The following is a 23,541-nucleotide window of genomic DNA, read 5'->3' as shown; positions in this document are numbered from 1 at the left end:
GCAGAATGCACCACATGTAGAAAGGGGAAATAACGAAGAGAAATGAACATATTTATCATCGATACGCCTCTGTTGGGATAGCATAGCATTTTGACATATTCTCAGGTTTACTATTTTTAGTACATCTGTGAATGCGGCAAAATCCATGGGTGGTTGCATGGGACCCCCCCCCACCCCCAAGAAACATGTAGAACACCATCCCAATGGAGAGTAACACACGGCAGCGATTTGCACTGCCTTGCCTTACTCTAAGTCACATAGAGCTGTGCAAAGTGGCTTTGTGTGGGTTAGTAAATATGACTTAAAGGCTTCCATTGCCTTGAGAGACACAAGGGCAATGCAAGCCCTTAGTAAATCTGCCCAAGATTTCAAGGGGCATTTACTAAAATTACTTAGAGTAAAAAATGTGTTTAGTATCCTTATATGGAGCCAATGTATCATTTTAAGACAAGGCTAACTCAGTATAGTTTATGTTGTTCATATATTTCTGGTTTGGATTTAAATATTTAGGGCCTTATTACAACTTTGGCGGAGGGGGTTAATCCGTCCCAAATGTGACGGATATCCTGCACGCCGTATTACAAGTCCATTATATTATATCCTATGGAAGTCGTACACAGCGGGTGGGATATCCGTCACATTTGGGACGGATTAACCCCCTCTGCCAAAGTTGTAATCAGGCACCCAGTTTGTTAGATGATGTGAAAACAGATTTGGGTGATTTGTATTTTAAATCTCAAAACCTGCCCATGACCTTATATAAACTTGCCACATAATTTGTTTCTCCATTCAGCATAATGCTAATCCACTTAGTCTTGAGAATGGTAAAGCTTTGTTGAGCTGTTTGATGGTTCCCATTGTGATTGATAAAACCCATATATGTATAGGGATTGCTTTAGTGCTGGTGGAAGTCAGTGCGACAATCTTTTTTGGCACCTTTTCCCCATCCATGACTGGCTCCTCGCATTTCCTCACCACCACCCTGCTAAAGTGCCCCTCATCTCTCCAAAGCCCCTCTCTCTCTTACATTTAATTTGTTTTAAAGCACAGGTAAAGGGCTAATCTACTGAGCTATCCACATAAAATACAGATCTATCCTTGCAGCAGGCATATTAACAGTCTGTGCTACTTTATGGTGAGTCAAAACTGCCACTAGACAAAACTCCAACTCTCTCTCTCTAGCAGGAGCACTAATCACAAGAGTTGTCTTAATATTTTTATTTCTGCCCGAAAGCTGGACCCATAAGGAACTCTGCAGCAAGTTATTTAAAATCAAAAGTTATTGCTCAACACAGCACCCACCGTTGATGACCTTGCCCCCCTTCCAGGTCAGTTCCCAGTGCGGCTGCACCAGTGGCACACCCCTAGAGCCTACCCTGCATACATAAATTGGGAACAACATTATGTTTATTGAGTTTATACCACTGCAGTTTGTGGAATAAAACACCAAACCATATTATTCTTGTGTTTGTGTGGATGTGTATATTTATTTGAATGTGTATAGTGTAGACAAAAATCCCCAACCAGTTATACTGCCATTCCTTCCCTTAACAACAGTAATACACAGGAAATTACTTATTGTGGAATTGCTTAGTTTATTACACGCTGCATTTTGAGGAGTAGAATTTATTTAAAAAGGCATTTAACTAGAACGATGAAACAAGTGGTTACGTGCATCCTATGAGATAGAGTGACATAGAATATGTTCTGATATTATTGAATTTGTTTTCCTGTGTAAAGATATTGCAGCATTAATCTGTAAGGCAGTAAGCACTGTTTGTGCATGCCATGGCGATACCATGGTATTTGATCTTTGCACTGTACTAATAAGCTTGTGAATGTCTGTGTATTACGGAAAATAATGCTTATAAAGTCGAATTTGCTACTGAAAGCAAAAGGAAGATTCGGGGTAGAAATAAGCTAAGGATATGTGTGTGCCAGAAAGTAGAGTTAAAAAGGGTACTGAATATCAATGGCAACCTGCTAAAGTTTAAATGAAAGGGGACAGAGAGAAGGATCCTTAAGAACTACAAAGAGGAAGCTGCAATAGTAAAGAAAGGAGAAGGATGCGAAAGGAGCTACTTGAACGGTATCAACTTGAGCTGTGTTTGCAGATGTTGTGAAGTTTATGCGTCCAAGTGCTTAGACAGGAAGAGGAAGGGAAATAATATTGGTAATACTACTACAATTTGTAGATATTATAATAATAGCTACTATAAAGATGAGTACATATTTTTCATAAATACGTTAGAAAGCGACAACGGTTACACTATATTTATTTTTAAGATGTAGTATTTTATAATTATGTTGCTAGGTAAATGTGATTAAACAAGATGGAGATAGGAAAGTGTATGAAATTGCTTTACAGATAGAAAGTAAATAGTTTCAATAAATGATTGTCAAGATTCTTTCTAAAGGTAGATGATGCAGAATTTTATTATTATGGAGTAGCAAATGCAGGAGCGGTCCCTCGAGAATGTTTTTCAAGGCTCTCACTTCTGTCCAAGACTCCTGTCGCTATGTGAAGAATTTCCATACATACTAATCAATAGTCAGATTCCGAAGTGTGTAATTTTTCTGCTAGTTACGCACATTGTTTTGGGTGTATTGTTTTGTGACCAGCAAATTCCATTTTGAGGAGAATATGGACTTTAGGGGACACTATTTATATAAGATCACTGTAGAGTGATGTGGTTGCAGCATCATTGTCTGCTAATGAGGTGGTGGAGAGATCATGATTGTGCTTGGTAGAAGAGTGAATTTAGCATAATAGAACAATATAGTCTCGAAGTCTAGGTTGCACATAGGCTTGAAGATTGATAGCTATCACTGTCCAATGGTGATCAGTTTATACTGAGAAATCCTTGAGGTGTGCCATTTTGTAATTGTCTTTTAATATTGCAACTCCCAAATGCACCTAAATTCTGTCTCCTGGGATTTGAATAATGATGGTCAACAAACCAATAGACAAGAAGATATGGATAGATATGCCTGTCTGTGAGCAATACAAACAACATGGGCATGAGGATGGATCCAGAGAGGTGTATTGAAAGTTTGTGGGCACTGCTGAATTCCTTAGGTGAGATGAAGAAATGTTTCTGAAGTCAGAGATTGTACATGAGGATGAAGTGGCAGCGAACAACCCAGATTTCATGTTTCCTATACTGGTTACTTATCAGTATTAGCAACACTGGTCTATGCTGAATCAAAACAGAAATGGCATTACATTTGGTAGAGGTAATCGCCCTTGAAACAAAGTAAGTTAATTGTGCCAAACATGACATGGAAATACAAAAAAAGGAAAGGACAAGGAAAAATAAGCCTCTGTGGGTCTGCAGGAATTGCAATGCAGACTTAAATAAATATTGCTATATATGTATATCTATATTCTGTGTATATATGTATATATATATATATATATATATACATATATATATATATATATATATATATATATAGTGAGAAAGGATCCCTCACAGAAGCCAGTTACTTCTGACACTCAGGGCCGGTGCGAATCACAGGTGTGAGAACTCGTGTGCATACACAAAGAAATTCTGCATCCCCCAGTCTGGGATGCAAGAAAAGTCACAGTCTAGGACTGTGTTGTCCAGTAAAGATTTATTCTTGCTGGCAGCGCGTTTCCAACTTACGGTCTTTGTCACAGCCTAAAATCAGCAGGTGTCATTGTCACAAGTGTTCCAACAATAATGAATATAGAAAACAGACACAGCGTGTCATTGTCTCCATAAACATAACCTGCAAACCTTGATAGAAGCCTGAAGACAGACCCCCGACCAAAGGCATTAAGGGAGAGGGATTCATATTCACACATTATAGATAGGGACTGCACAATATGGTAAATACTGTCATAAAAACATATAACAAATAGGTATTTCATACTGTCCATATTGTCTAATCATCATTACATTAGAGACTCAAGTTGAAACACAATTAAGGTCAGGTGACCTAAAATCATATCAGCAGCCCCTTAAATAATCAGGGTTTAAGCAAATTAAATCACTTGTTTGAGATCGAGGTCAAGTGACCTAATCAAACATACCCACTTCCCCCTTGCATGAAAATTGGAGTCTTTCAGAGAAAAAACAAAAATAACACTTCAAACTAAAAACACAACATATATCTATCCACATAAGGTATATTGCATCAAAGAGGGACACTGCATGTGAAGGGAAGGGTTAAAAAACAGAGGAGTACATAGAAGGTACACAATATGCAAAAGTTGACTGCTTTAGGAAATACAGAAAGAGGCATGGAAATGGCCCTAACCAGTTGCCAAAATAAAAATAAAATACAGTTGCATCATCCACAAGGAGTCAGAACACAACGTCAGGAATGCTTAAAGTAATTCAGGTACTCATCCAATGTGTACAAACACCTCTTTATCCTTGTTTAAACCATTTAGAGATTTGTTGCCTAGGAGAATGATGTATTCTGACTCAAGAATCCTCAGCTTCTTCTCCCTGTTCCCTCCTCGTGAGGTCAAGCCCACCCTATCAATGCCAAAAAAAAGATACAGTTTCAACATCTCACGGAACTTGCTCCAGTATATATGAAATCAACATTTCTGAAAGCTCTCAGATGCTCTAAAAAAAAATTCATCATGGGGAAGACCATGCTCCCCACTTTCTGGAGGCCACAAGGACACTGTAAGACTTAAACGCAGTAGTCAGTACTACATGTGATAAACATTTTACATTATACATCACTGATGAGATGTAAAATGACATCATTGACTTAAAATAGCTATTTACTGACTTTTAATAGACAATGCTAACTAATTCTTCATATGGGATTCATATTAGACTTTTTGATGTCCCTGTGTGGTGTAAATTCCAGATATTACTATTACTCAATCTAATTATACTCAGTTTATTGACTTTGGAGGGTTAGATTGTTGGCCCTGTCAGGATTCCAGGTTGAGACCTATATGTCCCAATAAATGTCTGCCACCTTACTTCACTTACTTGGGGTGGTATGCTCCTGAATTTTAATAACCTTTCAAGATTCATCGCTGCTCATGTTTTTGATGAGAATGCTTGAGTTTTCAGTGGAATGATATTCCAGTCTCTGATAGCCAGATGATACTGACGTTTCCACCTGAAGTGGAGTCCTAGGCATCATAACTTGTTGAAAGCTGTCAATGAAAAAACCTCAAATGTATTGGACCACAGTGTTGAGACACATGAGGTTAAACATCCTTTTCTGGAGCTGCATTTGTTTAATCTCTCTTAATAGAGTATCCAAGTGTGAGTTTGTTGTGCAGCACTATTAAAGTTGTACAGACATGTAGAGCAATTAATAATCCGTTGATGGAATACTGGCCACGTTCACGAACATGTTTTAGAAAAATGTTTTGGTTAAATAGCGTGATGGCAACACTTTACCCTCTAACAAATCTCTAACCTTGGGGAGCACAGATTCTTTGCCATTGTGCATTTCTTGCAGAAAGCTGCTGAACCTGTTTGAGAGAGGGGATAACTCATGCCAGTGATTTTTGTATTTCCTATCATAAGAAAACGCAGTAAAAATAAATATAAAACAGAGTTGTGTAATAGACGAGATTATCAAGTTCTGGACCCATTTTTTGTAAACAAGCTGTGAGTTATTTTGCTTTAAGTGATATAATATTAATATTTGATCAAGTATTCAAACATGATTTTGAATATCCATATCTGTTAGGCTTTCTGTACTACAAATTTTTGCATTATCTGTGCTGAATGGGTCTCTTCCCAGTCTTTTCACTTGGTAGTAATATGTCAGTGCTTGTAAGCTTAGGCGATTCTCAAAAAAATATGTAACCTAAGTCGCATTTAACATCTATTAAATCTGTGTATGAGTAAGAATGTTTTTGTAACTATTAATCATATTGCAGTTTCTAGAAAAAATGCTATATTAAAAAAAACCTCAAAATCTCAATTTTGTTTTACAGAATACAGCTACTAAAATGACGCAGTAAACATCTTTGTAATGCTATCATTTGGTAAGTAACATCTATTCATTTCATTTCACAGTATGCATTGTACAACAATGTTCTTAAGTGTGTGCATTCTGGAACAATTCTCAACATAAACACAACTGGAATAAGGGGTGTCGAAAGTAGATGAAGACAAGACTTGCATATGCCATTGACAGGCACCATAATTTGACAGTTGAGCCCACTAACTTCCCATGTGTGGATTAGCTGTATTGGTGGAATGGTAAAAGTGTGTGGGAGGCACAGAGCATGGCGAAGAAGGGGTGGTGAAGCAATGGAGTGCCCATGATATTTTGTGGTGAAGTATGACTTAGATAGAAGTCTTACATTTTTCTGTACCTTGCTGGCGAATCTGTGTAATCTTAGCAGTGTCCATTGGTTTTGCTGTACCTTTTGGAATTGGGATCCTTTATTTTAGACAGACATGGCATTAGTATATCCGACTGCTTCATGAGCAGAATGTTGTTTCAAGTTTTCATGTGATTATTGTAATGTGTATTGGAGTGTAATGTCATGCCACACACAGTGACACTGTAGTTGGAATATAATTTACATCAATCTGATTTTGCTTATGATAACCCTTTCTGTCACGAAGGATTAATAATATTAGACTTTTTATTTTATGTACTTCATAATCTTTGAAATCTTAAAAAAGAATAGGTGAATTTGGCAGTGCTGAAGATGTCCCTTTGCTTTGTATAAGAAGTTAAGAGCAGGTTCTGTTTCAGAATCAAGAGCCTGTCTAGTGAGCTGGCATATAATGGAGAATGGGTTCAAGCACTACAGCGTCTTACTTCATCATTTTGAGAAAAACACAATGAGATGAGATTGAGAGCATAGACTTTTTTTATTGTTCACTATGAAATCTTACCTTACCATACAGATTGTAATATCCAAGCATAGAAATCAATACACAGTATAAATGAGCCACATTGAAATGTTCAGTGACAGTCATTAGCTAGTGTAACCCTCTCCACTGATTCCCAAAGAGTTTGCAGTGCCTTACGGTTTTAGAACTCCTGAATTCCAGGTGTAAGCCAGGATTACCCTTAGCTTACTCCTGAAAGTCATATGTAGGGTAGGAGTACTACAAGGGCTAGTCACAGTTACTCATACATCAATATTTGTTACTCAGGCCCTCAGAGTACAAACAAAAATACAGTCTTGTACAGAGAAAATTGAACTAATTACGTTTTATGTGATATTATGTACTCACTGAGAATGCTGAGAAGCTCCCTCAGCCCTGGGGGCCATCCATTTGATAGTACGTCAGATGTCCATTTATTTGGTGCTCCGTTTTCTATTAATTAGACATTTTAAAGCAAGATTTAAAATACTCAATCACTTGTATTCAGTGCCTGAATTTCCCTTGTGAAATTGTGAGGTCTGTGAATTTGAGAGAGTGTGCAATACCCATGGTAGCCTGAAATGTTATGTTCATCATTGTTTGCTCTACAAAGGTAACTGTACGGTGAAATATACAGATGTACATCTTTCCTTGATTTTGGTTATGTATTCATGGAGTTGTTAGTTCTGCTTCCTTAAGCTTTCACCTTACAGGTGCACTTGTTACTGTCTCTTGCCTGTTGTGTTTCTTGCGAGAGAATTGCATATATATCTATGGTGTTTCTAGAATGTTCTCTGTTTTACTGTTAGCAGTAATCATGAAAATGCATCAGCACTGAAGTGTTGCATGCTTGAGTAAAATATGATTTGGTTATCAGATCTTATGAAAGCCAAAGCAAAGGACTGTAAACTTGGAAATGTAATGAGGGAAGTATTTTTTGTAGGTTAAATGAAGCTAGAAGACATCTGTGATGTGTTATGGGATACGATTCCTGTTACATGCAAATGATATTCATGGTTCTATGCCCCGAAATAGACTAAAGGTGTCAATCTATGTGTACTTTGTTCACTCGGTTGGAAACTGGAGCAAAATATATATTGCTTTTCTTTTTTTCAATTAAGGAATATTGCTCCTACCTCACACGGAAAAGGTGTCACCTCTTGACCTCACCTGCTTGTTGACTTTTTACCTTGCATTAATGTCTAGGTTTTCAAAATTAACATAATGCTCTCTTTTAAAGTATTTTGACAGTTCGGTCTCCCGCCTTGATCTGTTATGTTCAACTTCATTTTTATTTCTTTATTTCTTTCAAAATCCCTATATACATTAAAGCATTGATTCCAAACCTTTTGACTTATGTGGACTCCCACTTTATCAATACTGGAACCTAGGAACCCCCGCTGAATCATAATTGGAATCTGGGGACCCCACAGTGAGTCATTACTGAAAGATAGGGACCTAATCACTTAAAATTATTACATTTTCTAAGTAGTCGCGGACCCCACGGGTCCCCAGACCACAGGTTGGGAACCACTGCATTCAAGTATTAAATTATAAGTCAGACCAATATGAATCAAAACCAAGTTTGTATGTTTTTTGAGCAATACGAAAACTGACAGGACAATTTCTTTAAACCTAAAGATAAACACATTTTAGGAGCGACAGGGAGCTAGGGACTAGTGAAGCCATCTGGTAAATGATGTCACAGTAATCCCAAAACTCAAACACACATCATCAAACAAAGGAACACTCTAAAGTGTTTTTTCTTTGTGTTGACAGTAAAGCAGCATTGGGTAAAGAAAACAGTTTTTTTCCCTTCACTTGATGGCCTCTTTACAAGATCCACAGTGAATCATCTAGTTGGAAAGAAAACAGAATTGATAAATAAAAGTTCCTTCAACAAATGGAGAAATTCACTGTTTCTGTTTTGGGTAAAATCCATGATATTACAATAAAAAATTGTAACTAAGTATGTAATTGTATTGTGTTCTGGGATGCCTGCTTCTTTCTAACTGACCAACAACATTCTATTTTGTGGAGTGTGGTATACACCCATTTTGTTTTCTGGAGCATTGCAGAAAAAGTATTGAACATTCTTTTCTAATTTGCTTCCAACCCATATTCTTGAAGACTTTGAGGATCATCTTTGGATTCTGCAAGTGTCACACTTTAACCTTTATAATTACCAAAGCTACTGTTTTTTTAGTTGTAATTAACTTAAAGTCTTAGTAAATTAGAAAACAACTAAAATGTGTAGCTCTACCCAAATTCATTATTTCATTGGAAATGTTCCTAGAAATATATTGTCCTGAGAAAAGTAGATTAGTCACTGTTGTTTTACTTTCGTAGTTGCAATGGGTGGAAGAACCACAACTTGTTTTGTTGTTTTATTGTTCGCTCAATTTCACTGTAAGCCGGAATCGTTAGGTCTGATTTTTACAGAAAAGATAATCACGCCCGAATCACATTTTCACATTATAAGTGGTTACAATTTAACAACGACTTACAATATGAAAATGTGATTTGGATTATATTTGACCCCTTTGGTCAGTTTTGGCTTTTTGCCCAGTTATATTCTGCAACATGGTTTGTCTCCCCAGTTATTTGTGCGGGCTTCAGAATCCTATCATGCAAAGTGATGCAGTAAAAGGCTCACCCACCAAATACACTACTCAGAATCTCATGCATCAATCAATCAATCAATCAAAAAATGTATAGAGCGCGCTACTCACCCGTGAGGGTCTCAAAGCGCTAGGGGGGGGTAGTGCATGCATGGGGTGACAGATGAATTTACGAATTACACCAAAGACATCACTGGTCATTACATTTCACCTTTCAGTTGACATTATGGATGGCATCACTATGGATATAGTGTCCTTTCTTCGTTTAGATATGGGTTATTATTTAAGAGTCTTAGGATGTTAATTTCTGTTGTTGTTGGTATACATAGTGAACAATGCATTTGGTGGGTGAGTTATGGTTCATGTGTTGGAAGCAGAGTCTCTTATCTCATATACCTAAGAAGACTTCTTTTATGTACTTGAAGAGTTTGTGAATATGAGCTTGGGTTCACAAACCAGAACTCCACTGCACCCTAAAGCAAGCTGAAAGAGTTTGTGAACCTAAACAGTGCATGTGAACCTAGTACAAAACTTTCAATTTTTTAAAAAAAATCATACTTTTTTAGGCTGCTTGATGGGATCCATTTAGTGGCCTAGGTATGATTTTCATTGCAAAGTGTGACAAACATAGAATTTCTAAATTTGGCAAATTTGCACTTTACAAGACGGCAAAAAAGAAAATAATTCATTAATGCGAATTACAGAATACATATGTTTTATGGTGGCAAAGTCAACTCACCAGATAAACAGTGTTTACCATTTCTGTCTGCCCATCATTTTATTCAAGTGCAGCAATCTCAAAATCTATTGGATAGGTTTGCACCAAGCTACAAAAAGCACACTTTCTGAGTAAAAGTATTCTTTCGTACCAAGTTTGGTGTAAAGCCAATCATCAGTTTTTGCTGTAATGGAGAGGAAATGTTCCTATGGAGCTTGAAATGCTTCTTATTTGAACCCCGTTAACTTTCTTCCCACGCAATGGATCTGCAAGAAACTTGGCATGCACACCTATACAGATTCATCAAGTGTCACCAAAGTCATTAATAAAAGCAAAAATGCCTCTTTAATGTATAGTATGAATAAGCTTTAACTACACTGGCGCCCTCCCCGTAATATATCTGTATATAATAAACCATGAAGCCAAAGGGAAGGTAATTGTTGCATTTTACACTGCTTTAAAGTGTGTTGAGCATTTATAAATCTGTGTGACAGGCCTTATAAAATGTGGGAATGTCTTTCGCAACATTTACAAACAAACAAAGTAAAAGTAATATGATGCTCCCCAGTTGTATTTCATGGCACTATCTTGCACCCCAAACTCCATCTACTGCATCATGAGCTGACAATGCCTAGAAGGGAATTTCCTTTGATTGACCAGCAGAATGACAATCTTCCTTGAGTCAAAGGGTCAACTCTATTTTACGTGGGTCACCAGTTGTGAGGTTCTTAGAAAAATGTGACTTTAGAATACCATAATGATATGTTGAAAAGCAATTTGTTGTGAATGATTGTTTTCAAAGTTGTTGATGTGAGTTGACTCAAATTGAAAGCGCTTCGGGATCCTGTGGGCTGGATTTCCTTTTACCTCAGAATTATAAAGGCAGCATTGTGTCACAAACATATTTCAGCATATTTGCTGTGTGGCCTTTTGTTGTGTTGATTTGTTGTTTTACAGTTGTATTTCTGTGCTGTATTATTGCAATGTGATGTGTTGTATTGTGTTCTCTTTTTGAAATTGCCTTGGATAGTACCCTCTTGTGTATTAATGTCAACAGATGCTGCTAATTGTCCAGCCAAATGCAGCACATGCTTTTAAAGTTGCAGTTTACAGCTGTCTAATGTGGTAAAGAAATGCAGCTCCAGTTCTTCAGATATTTAAGACACCAGTCAACATAAAAGTGTGTCAAAGAACAGCCCTCAGATACCACTTTCATTGCTCATTTTGTGCGACATGGCCGTATGTATCACTCAGACTTTTTTATCTGCACCATCCAAACATAACTTTATCGTTCACCGTTATGAAGTATGCATTTGTTCCTTGCCTTATGTGTCCTACTTCAAACTGTTGAGAAGTATGTACAGAATGCATTACCTTTGCAAAGTGCAATCTGTATCCAATAATTTGGCATCATTTTTTTCTTCACTGTTGCTGTACTCTTTTCTGCTAACCTTCTGTGACGTCCATTTCGCTGCCTATTGCCAGACATTTTATGCTTTTCCTGGACTTGACACATTGCATGTGGTATTGTGTCTGACTTCGGCTGACCACACTGGCACCTTGCTTTCACAAGAGAATTGAAACCCCTCTGGGATACGCAGAAACTGCACATAAGCGCACGTCTGTAAGATTCACTGCACTCTTCTTGGACCTGCTGGGCCGCAGTAAGGCCACGGCAAGTTCATGGCCATTTCTCACGCTATCATCTGTTAGCAGACATAGGCCGCTTCAGTAGGAATGGCCTGAGGATGGCCATCACAGAAGGAACGCTCTCAGTTGCAGGACTGAACAGCACTCACTGCTAGTCCAACTCTCTGCACACTCAATGTTCTATCCTGTCTGGAATTGGAAAACTAAAGCAACCTAGTGAAAATAGACGCTGAGGTCTGCACCACGTAAATTTAGTACTGGAAGTGATAATTGAGGGAAATTATCTGCCACAGTTTTGGGTTGTCTTCTGTGTTAAATAGCCGAAGAGCTGGATCAACAGAACATAAAGCAATCCCAGAGACAAAGCATCATAACACAATTAAAACGTAGCATGCTATAGCAACAAAACAGTCAAAACAGAGCACAGTACAACAACCACACACCAGCACACATCCACATTGCAATAGTGCACCACAAAAATATCACAACATATTTCGAGCACAACAGAAAAAATACATACATACACACATTTTCTTGTCACAGATTACCTCCTCCAGAAACGCACTCTCATAATATGGTGGTAAAAGGTGCTTGCACCATGCACTGCTCTACCTAGCACCAAGGACATGTAAAAATGTTTTATGATTCGACCCTGAGAGTCATTTGTGTAAAAGTTACCCTCTTTATTTATTTTAATCCATCATTTTCCATACTCTTCTCGTTCTTCTCACTTAGGCACCAGTCCTTAGAATAATACCTCACTGTTATTAGTCTTTATCTCTGTTTTGCTTGCAGTTTTATTCAAATTGCAAAAAATATAGGCCCTTCAAACTTTTATGCTATTGAAAGGTATTGTCAAGATACAGATGTTTAGTTCCGCTCCTTATAACTACTGGGATATCACATCAGTCATGCCTCAATACTTACAGCAGGATTTCACATCCCTCAGCATATGCTTTAAGACTACCCATGACACCCTTCTCACTCATTACTTATTGTTGGGCTTGTAAAGTGAAACATATTGTCCCCACAAGCCTCCTTCCTCCAGGCACTAAAACTCAGATTAGAACTTCAGTATCAGTGTACATGTTGCTCTCACTACACCTTCATTGGGCATGGAAAATGATCATTTGCAGTACTTTAAAAATATTACTGTGTTAGGAAAGATCCAAAGCTTTGTGGCAGACCATTCCAGTCCTTGGAAGCGACTATGAGCCAGAGGAGCTTTGCAAAGACTGGGGGTTTAAGATCCCAGTAGTTCCAAGCTCATTGACATTTGAGCCACCACATTTTCTGCTCATTTGAGTGTCTGCACTGGATACTCTGGCCATCATAAATAATCTTTGTTTCAACTGTCCAAGTTCGGGATGACCAATTGTAGGATTGTCTGAGCACTGTGGTTGATTCTTAAAAACTAAAGGATTTTCCATATGAGCCTTGGATGAAGGAAACCAGCAGTAGCTCGCTGTCCATGATGAAATACAGTTATTTTACCTCAGACACTATACAGAGAGGGATACCTAAGTACGATGGCCAAATTTAGAGAAATGAATTTACAAAAATCTTAACAAGAATGATATCTGTTTGCTCGACTGTGAGCAAACCTCAAGATGGGGTATGTGAAAGGGACAGAGAGAACCATCCACAACAGAAAGCTTTACATAGGTGCCATCAAGAAGCAGTTTTCCTCATTAGGGTTCCATGTTGCAGCATCAATAACGTGAGCGTCTGTCTCTTTGCCTATTATGCCACTTCCAACTCCTTGGTGGAAAACAGCTCCATTGTGTATACTTTATCTTATACAATTTGAGTTTGGATGATGGTACAAGGCCGATCTCTTTAGGCAAGTATTAACAAATATTTACTACTGTGAGGTGTACTGCAGGCAATGAGTGGCTTTGCTTTGTGGAGACTTACTATTCTGGTTCACCTGAAAGTATCACAATTTGCTTAAGAAACATCTATCATGCATGAGATATTACTGAAAGTAAGACCAAAGAGGCATAGTGATATCTACTGGATCATAGTGTTTCATCACCTTTGGATTAGGTTTGATATTTCACTGTTTCATTGGTTTAGGTAGATGTTGAAAGGTATATGTTTTCACACAGGAAAGTGCTTTTAGGAAGCAGTTGTTTGAATATTGCATTACAGTATTTGGTAGTCCTTATTAAGAAGATTACCACAAAAAGCTTAGTAGGAAGATGTTTACTGAAGACCTTTTTAATTAAAAAACACTCATTAACACATTTGGGCTGTAGGAATGGGGCTGAAACAAATGTTGTTAGCAATATTGCACTTACAATTGACCGCTAATTGTATGTTTTTTTATTTATTTTTTCATTGATAGAATGCTGAAGAGACAAAGCTAATTGTATAGTGTGTTTTCACTATTTAAAGGCAATATTATGCTTAGTATATTTTTATTATTTACATTGGTTATTATGCTTGAAGAAAGAAGGCAATGTTCTCATTACATTGTATTCACCACCCACAGAGGTGGGTGTCACTTACGGCCAAAGATAGGGCACTGACCAAATCCAAAAAAGTATTTTATTTCTGCTAATGTTATATGAAAAATAGGTGGTGGCTCCACTCTTGCACCAACAGATATCCATCTGGCTCTCCATGCTAAACACTGGATGGAAATATTTCTTCTCAGTGGAGACGGGCTAAATAGCTCTCATTCCCCCCAGGTAGGTAGGGGGCCCTCTGTCCTCATGCGCATGACTGGTAATCATCCCACATGATATCCTGACCTAACTATGGTCCCTGGAAGGTACACCCATGATAGGATCATTCCCATAATAGGATCTGGGGCAGATTTTTACTTGTGTTTCTTTAATGCCAATCCAGGTGACCATGTCCATGCAGTGAAGGATGCCTTGCCACCTGTGGGCAAAGGAAACATTTGGGTGAATGGTACTTCTTACGCTGTTGTGCTGAGAGATGTGTGTACTATCTCACAGTATGCCCTCTTCCTACCGAGGGTACACAAAACCTGTTACTGTGGCAAGGTTCACATTGATAAGCAGAAAAAGAGTAGAGTTATTAAGGTTGGTTGCAGGTATTTCTGTGTCTGAGGTGAGGCTTTACCTCACTTGGTAATGACTGTGATGTGTAAGAGAATTAGGTAGTGAAGTTGTTTCCTAACAGTAAATTACAATGTGCATTCCGTAGAGTCCCTGATCAACCTCAGGATTCTTATATTTAGTGCACTGCATTCTGTGGATTTCTTGTGAAGTCATTACTAGCTTTCATCTCTATTTTCTGCTTTCCATGCCACTTAAACATTAATTTAAGTTTACTCTTGTTAACATCCTGTGTTAGCAATGCAGCTATCAAGAGATGTTAACAGTTTTATGCTTCAGAGCATCCACTTTAATCAGGTTTACAGTGTACCGCTTCTGTAACTGTGGTTTTCATGTACCTGGAATCTAGTGATTGTACTCCCCCTTTATAACCGGCCTCTCTATTGTGAAATAGCCCCTCTTAGTTTAGTGATGAAAATTAGTGATTACACTGAAACGATAGAATCTGAAAACAATGCTTTGCTTACATTTAAGCTATTATCAGCTCTTTTTTGTGGAGAAATCGAAGCAAAGAAGGAACACTCGTAAAATAAATTAGCCAGCGTGATAAAGGTACAATTTTTAAAGCTGACATCTGTTGCACTGTATCCCCACAGTCTAGTTAAATAGCTCTCTATGTAAAGGCATTAAGGTTGGGACTTTTCATGAGTCATGGAACCACCAAAATCTCAAAAAGGAGGTTCTACAGATAATAGTCACAATAGCCACATGGATCTGATAGAAAAGGAACTTTGCAAACTGAAAGTGAAGATAGTCATGCTTACTCTTACACTTACTCCTCAATGTTTTTGGAAAATGGTGCTCACTTGTTCAAACAAATCACTTGAAGAAGAGCTTGAGAATTATCAAAGCAATACAGAAAAGTGATTGATGGAGTGCTTAAATTAAACTCAACCGCTGGTTATTACTTGTGCCACATCCCAGTCCATTGTTATTTTGCATACCTTGCACCCTCAGTTTGGACCCAACGATATTCAAATCAGTCTTGACCCTGCTCCATTAGGAAAAGTTCAGCCAGTACTACAAAGCCATATCCTCCCTGAACCAGAAAACATGCAAACCAGGACAGGTTTTTCCTTATTAGGGCTTTTGAGCCAGGTATAGTTTGGTTTCAGTGGCACAGTGTGCACACGACCCACGTCTGGGCATACCTGTCCCACTTAGGGGACGGCCATGCCCACTTAGGGCAATTGAGTATTACGGTCACAAAAAACTATCATCATTCAGATCTTGTAAGCTGTTTTAGTTGAAAACTCAGCATGAACCTACCAGCAATTTTACATTTCGGATTAAATATGTGACAACAGCACCATCCAGAGGTTTAGATCCTCTTTTTGTAGAAGGCTGGGCTGAATCCCGTAGTATCGAAAATTATATCTGTGTGCCATATTAATGGAGTAATAACTGTTACTACTGGCATGTTCTGTCTCATCAGTTTTTCAGTTATGATCTTGAATCTCCTTTGAATATAGTTGTAAACAAAAGATATAAGTGCAAACAATTATTTAGAACATGCAGAGCTTTTTATTAAGTAAACTATACAAATATACCAAGTACTATACAAATATACCAAGTATCCCAAACAAGTTACTAACATGTACATGGCCTCTTTCCTTCCCCACTACATCTTTCTTGCCCCATACTATATCTGCCCATTTCATCACCTTCTCCCTCCCTTGCTTGGCTAGGATCCCCCTTATCTGTCCTTAGTCTCACTTCAGCCTGCTGACAAAGTTTAGCACATATTTGACAAGACCACGCTCTATTGACATTACTCTCCATTGAAATATGTGCATACCATAGATACCTTTTATGTTTATATTTTAAATACTTGTGATACCATCAGCTGGTGGAAAGAAAATACAAGATTATTATCGGAGGTGTTGACAAGTATAGAACTCTTATAACTGTAATTAGAAATGTGTCAGTTTGGTTCTGTGAATGCCAGTTTTACTATCCAATCTTTCTGTCAGGATACGTGTCAAACTGTTTTGGTTAATCCTTTACTTGTTTGCTTGTCTGAATACCTATTTGTGAATGAATGTCTGTGTTTTTCTTAATCCACTTGTATTTTTTTTTACTTCACACCTCAAGGGTCTAGAGTTAGCATTCTCTTTAGAGCTGTATTTCTACCAGGTGGTTTTCACACATCCTCTGTCCCTAAAGTTGTAGCTCGTAACAGGCAACCTTGGTATAGTACAGAACCGTAGTTCCCAAACTTTTGACTTCTGTGGACCCCCACTTTATTATTATTGGAATCCGGGGACCACCACTGAATCATTATTGGAATCCGGAGAGCCCCAATGAGTCATTACTGAAAGGTGGGGGCCTAATCTGTTAAGATTATTTCACTGGTATAGAACAGACCTTTTTTTATAAATAAAACATCAGTGATTCTACTTCCAAAAACCTCAAATCATTTGGCTTCGTAACAATTCACATTGACAGTAATTTAGTGGCAGATCTGGTATTCAAGGACTAATGAAATATCAGTCATAAATTTCACATTTATAGACCAATTGCAGTTTAGTTATTTTCTACAGTTACTTCCTTCCATTTCTTCAAGCCTACTGGAAATTGATAACTTTCAGTTCTTTTTTCCGTATACCAACTGCTTTTTCCCCTATGTTCCACTTCTTCAGATTATTGGAAACCTTTTTAGAGTGCAGCTAGAACGCTTGTTCGTAGTTTATTCCCAGATGAACGTCAGAAACATTCGGCCGGGATCAGCCATGTCTATTCAAGCTAAATTACTTATCTAATGATACAAAAACACAAATCAAAAATAAAAATCTCTGGACAACAATTTTTTACGGTGGTATATCAAGGGGCCAGGACTAAGGCCACCATTATACTATTGCAGTAATCCAACTTAATCAGAAGCAATGCAGCTGTAATGTTTTAGCTGTGTGCAAGAAAATATGGGAATTACTTTTATGAATGTTGAATGAATTCTTGGTATTTGCCCGCCACATCTGATATAGCGATGACCAATTCTAGGCTCACTGTTTGGTTAACTTGAACTCTAAGGTTTCTCACGTATTATGTTGGGATAAGGATGTTTTGTGGAAAAAATAGAGATTTCAAATTGAGATGATGCTAATATGAAGGTAAGTGATATCAGTCTTAGAAGAGTTAAGCATGAGGTGAGTGAGTGTCATCCAGTTACTGGTACCCATGAGGAAACTAAACTGAGGACTAGGAGAAACATTGAAAAAGTGAAGAATTATGTGTGATCAGAATAGAGGCAATATAGAAAACCAAATGTTTGCCTAGAGCTGGGCTAGAAGAGTTGCTTCCCAGCACAAAACATTGTTGGGCAGAAAATAACCAATCAGAAAAATAGGAGAACAAGTTGAATGCTTGGTTGGTGATGCCCAAAGTGATTAGTGTCAAAATGTTTGGGTGGGCAACGGAATCAGAAACAGCTCAGCGGTCTAGGAGTGTGAAAATAACAAGTTCACGATGGTGACTTTACTATCCACCTTGAACACATTTCCGCTTTTTATTGATGTTGTAAATCGCAGTTAATAACCTCCCAAATTTTCACTTAAGCTTTTAAAAACACTAAACCCTAATGAATTCACTAATATATTGGTCTAGTGATTCTGATGGGTGTTCTCAAGAACTTTGTTTATCTAAATTGAGGATAGAACTTACCCTCTGCGCTTCCAGAGATTTTCTTTCTCTTATCAAATGAACTTTCTCTACAGAGGCTCATCCTGGTAATCTGATAAAAGTAAGTGTTGTGCAGCTGCTAAATAATCCCTCCTTGTTTCTGAGGAACTTGGGCAGTTTTCATTCCATATTTCAGCCAGTTAAGTACTTGAAATCACCACTAAGCTATAGGTGTATGCAGAAGAAATGCTTCTGAAGTGTACAGAGGATAAGAAGTACCTGCAGGGGAATCACCATTTTGTGCAGATCCACATGCAGGGTCCTTGGTGAATATCATTCATTTAACACTTTGTCTTCTGGTACATACAAGACAAGAACATAACTGAACACAATGCACATCACGCTCTAGGGAGCGCAAAGACCTCAGTTACTGGGAACATTTCAGTTTTCATATTGCAAGGTCTGATAGACTGCCTATCTCAAACACCAAATATAAAAAATACCTGTTGAATCAAAACTTATAATCTCCTGCCTTCAACCATCAGGGTACCTTTTGAGTGCATCATCTAGCTGGTATACTTCCAGTCGACTGTCAAATGTGTAAACATGCCATTGAGCACCTCCATAGAACTCACAGATTGTCAATTCCATTCCGGAAAAAGTATACAAAATGTCACAAAAAAGACAAACAGGACAATGTAGTGTAGCATTTCAAGTTTTAGATCATCTGTCCCTGAACCTGATTATTGGAGGTGTTTCTTCAAGAAGTCACCAAACCAATTTAATGTCACAACCTACTTATCTACAGGCATCCAATCCGTGAGGACATGGTGATCCATGGCCTTGGACCAACTAGCAAGATGATAATTACAGTCCTTTGGCATCATCCACAATAGATCATCCTTGGTGTCTATCAAAGTTTTTTCAGGTTTTTTTTTCTACAACTTAAACTGGAATGCCATCTTTCTAGATTGTTGTGTCCTTCCAAGTATGACCTTTGACAGCATGATTAAAAAAAAATTCGCTCTATATTTGCATAGTATAATGGGACTCCATGACTGGTTTTCTTGCTTGGTTGATGGGTCATCAATCCAAGCTTGAGGCATTTTTACACTAATAGTTCAGGCTGAACGTATTGACGATGAGTGCCACCATTGAAGTCACAATATTAGCAAACTCTTTAGAATGCCATCTGAGACTAGTGCCAAGCCCATTTTGTTGGCAATGGAAGCAGAGGAATTCATAGATTTGTGTGTGCATGTATGTGCATGTGTGTACGCATATACATTTTAATTAAACTTTTGAAACTTCCTCTGTGTCTGCACTTCTTTCGAGATGTAATACATACTCTGGTGTATCTGGTAAAGACTCCCTTTTAGCAATCACAAGGGTTTCAATTTCATTATTGAAGTAGTAGTTTGAAGAACGCACATCCTACATCAAGCTGCAGTGTAGGGCAAAGTATAGGATTCACAGTGTTGTTATGCAGGTGCCAAAATGGTATTGAGTTCCTTCCTCCCTAAGAAACGTACTCAATAACTAGGACAAAAAAGTACCACAGCAATCATAACACAACTTCAGTTACATAGTAATCAAACGTAGATACAAAGATCCAAATACGTGGGTGTTCCATATCCAAGCAAAAAGCTTCTATTTCGTAGTAGTGCAATCCTTTGTATATTTCCAAACATTGTATGATAATAGAACAAGGCAGTCAACACATGTGTCGTCACCAAAACATGCCTTTTTCAAGGCTAAAGAACCAGTAAATATGTTCATACACTCTAGACATGTATTTATATACTGTAGACGTGACGAACTATAGTAAATACTTCATAGCCCACTATACACTCGCTATGGATCAGTTCCTTAATGTAATGTAATCTGAAAAATATCCGAAAAGGGTAGAGACTGTGGGTTGACGGAAAATATCCGAAAAGGGTCGAGACTGGGTTGACGGAAAATGATGCTCCTTAGTGTGAGCTCATAAAAGTGTATGCAAATTGCTGTGTATAATTACTGCTTATAGGCCATGGTAAGCCACCCCTGGTATGGAGGAGAGAAATGTTGCTGTGTCTGTATAGCTCCAATTATACGTAGCATTTTCCATAAGCATTTATGGTGAAAATTTGCCGCAAATTTGCACCAAATTTCCTGCGAATTATACCTAATTATGCAAAGTGGTGTCATTTCTGGAATTTCGCGTACGAAGTATAATGTGAAATCCCTGAAATTACATCAGCATAATTTAAATTTCACACTGGCCTACTTTCAAGATATTTTCCAGTCTTTAAATGTAAAATATTGTCAAATCTGATCTTTTTTCCCAGCCCAAGGGTCTTTCCGGGAAATTACATACCTTGGTAATTCTTAACAAGACCAGCTGAACCTGCCTAACTTCCACGAGGAACAGGTTTGCCAGTTTCCAGATGTTCTGGTGTGCAGCCGGAGTTTGTGAAAGTGCTTATGGTTATGGTCGGGGATCCGAATAAATTGGAATCCTCAGAATCTCTGTCCAATGTTAAGTTATGTTTAAGTATGTGTCGATGAACATTTGAAAACACGAGCCAATCCAGATTCTGAGCCTGCAGTTCCCTTAGTATAGTATAATGTATACACTTTGGCAACTGCATTTGTCGGAAAAGCTGAATTGCAATACTTGAAAACTAATTATTTCAGCAGCAAGGTTAAACAAATGGTCCCCGATATACTCTCTGAGGTAATGTGCTCTGAAGTTTGTGTGTTCTAACTCTCTGTCACAGTTCCAGCTACATTCTTTGCACCACAAACCCCAGCTGTTCCTCTCCAGTGTCCTGAGCTGACATTGAAAAGCTTCACAGCAGAACTCCGAAAAAGAACCAAATACAGAACACATGATAGATTGAAACACATGGGAGTAAAAGCCTTTTTGTGAAAACTTGGCTGAGAAGTGCAAAAAAATGAAAAGTGCAGCAGTTCTTACTATAATTTTCCGGCACGCACGGCACCTGCTTCTGAGACCAATATTTACTCGTCTCGCATTTTAAGTGCAACATTAGCTCGGCTCACCTATGATTGATGGTTCATGCCAGGTTTATTTGAAATAGTTGACATGGAATCTAACATTCTTTTTTCTTCTGGTCGGTACATTACATAATTTTTTTATTTAAAGTCTCCTTCTGAAAGAGGCATTTTGTTTTCCCCTCTGCCTGGAAAGACCTAGCAATTTCTTTTTTTCTTTTTTCGGGTGACAGGTATCATGAATCAGACACATATTAGTTTTACCATGTTGCTGAATGAAGCTATTGTTGGTCCAGTTTTAAAATAGGAAACTTTCAATTGAAATCCAATTTTATCCCTATAAAGTATTCACATTTGATGAGGCGTTTTAGTTTTTAGTATTTTTTTTGAAGGTACATAAGTAAGGCACTCGCTCTCTTTCTGTTATGGTCTCCGTCTTCAGAGTTATCTTTTCTGGCAGCATTTAGGATACATTTTGAGGGTCAGTGTTTTGTCGCGTTCCATAACTGCTGGCTTTCGCTGTTAATCTCTAAAAATTCCCAAATAATTTAGTGAAAGTGACTGGAGTGCTCACTAAAGTGCTCATTGCAAGTTGGGAGCAATAAGGTACGTTTTTTTTTTACCACAAGTGACAAAAAAACGATACCATAGGGTCTATTATTCTACTTCTTCCAGGGTGCTTCCATTGTAATGCATCACATAGTAAATGGAAGGGACTATTTGGCGAATAGAGACACCATCTTAGAAACAAAGCTTCGAACACTAACAGCAACAAATGCATGATAACTCAATGCAGTAATCAAATCTAATGTACGAAATGGAAACATAAATGTAAACTAAGTGCAGTATATGAAAGTGAGCGCACTGTTTTTCAACCACAGCAAAGACAACAGTTAGTTCACATCCTGAATTTAGCAAATAATCTTACAAATAATAATGGCAGCTAATGCCACAATAGCATAAACACTAGACACAGGCTAGAGTATATTATCAAAACAATATTCATGTTCATTTTTTAATTTGTAATAATCCAAATTAATATCAGACATAGTGTGAGAGAGTGAGTCGGACAGTGGAGATGACGCAGTGCTCACATATAATTACACATAAAGAAAACAACATATAATACACTGGTTCCCAATTGTTTGAAAAATGAAGTTTTTATTTTATCTGGGAGAGCCTGTCAGGGCTTCTTCCGATTGTAAAACTGAGTTCTTAAACCATGTGGGAAACCATAGTTGACGTTTCAATCTCTACCAATTTCCGAGGTCTCCTCCTATCTGATATTAATTTGGGTCATTACAAATTAAAAAATGAACATGAATATTGTTTTGATAATATAATCTACCCTGTGTTTCGTGTTTATTTTATTGTGCCATTAGCTGCCATCATTATTTGTAAGATTTCCTGCTAAATTCAAGATATGAAATAACTGTTGAATGATTTCAGAGTTTCTAGACCTTTAGGTTTCGAACTTGGTCCAAATGAGTCCTACGTGACATTTGTTAGTATTCAGATATAATAAAGTGAAACACATAAATAAAACAATTAGCTTTTTTAAGTAGTTTTGTTGTATGTTACATTCTGCTGAGTGATTTATATGAATCCCATTGCAGGATTAAGAGTGCCCATCCTAGTTTCAAGGGCAGGTACATATTATGGCTGCACCAGTCGTTCACCATAGACACTGGATGTGCCTGTGCTCCTGTGTTTTTCTCTGCTGACTTGGGCTCTCTGCACACTGCTGCTGCCTTGACATGTATTGGTTATTGGTGCCATAAGATCTGTGCATGCACAACACTTCGGTATTGTTTTTTGAGCTATGCCTCTGTGTGTATGATAATGTGTGGGTGTTAATACCTTATTGAGGTTTCTCCTTGTTAGTTTATTCTGATGTAACATACATTGTCAAAACTTGCCAAGATGTTTAGGGGAAACTCCATTGTTTATAAAGACACAACATTTATTAGTACTTTTTCGCTTGAACATGTGCTAGGAAT

At 37.8% G+C, this 23,541-nt stretch overlaps 1 long non-coding RNA gene across 2 annotated transcripts in view; it reads left to right on the top strand.

Moving 5' to 3' along the window:
- The window catches only part of LOC138249898 (uncharacterized), a 587,389-nt gene that overhangs the window by 464,804 nt on the left and 99,044 nt on the right, over positions 1-23,541 (top strand). For both annotated transcript variants that reach the window (XR_011194855.1, XR_011194856.1), the window contains one exon: positions 5,951-6,001. This is a non-coding gene — a long non-coding RNA (uncharacterized lncRNA). The remainder of the gene's footprint in view (positions 1-5,950; positions 6,002-23,541) is intronic.

This window comes from Pleurodeles waltl, chromosome 8 (genome assembly GCF_031143425.1).
Source record: "Pleurodeles waltl isolate 20211129_DDA chromosome 8, aPleWal1.hap1.20221129, whole genome shotgun sequence".
Classification (NCBI taxonomy): domain Eukaryota; kingdom Metazoa; phylum Chordata; class Amphibia; order Caudata; family Salamandridae; genus Pleurodeles; species Pleurodeles waltl.
This window is presented reverse-complemented; position numbering and strand designations above follow the sequence as displayed.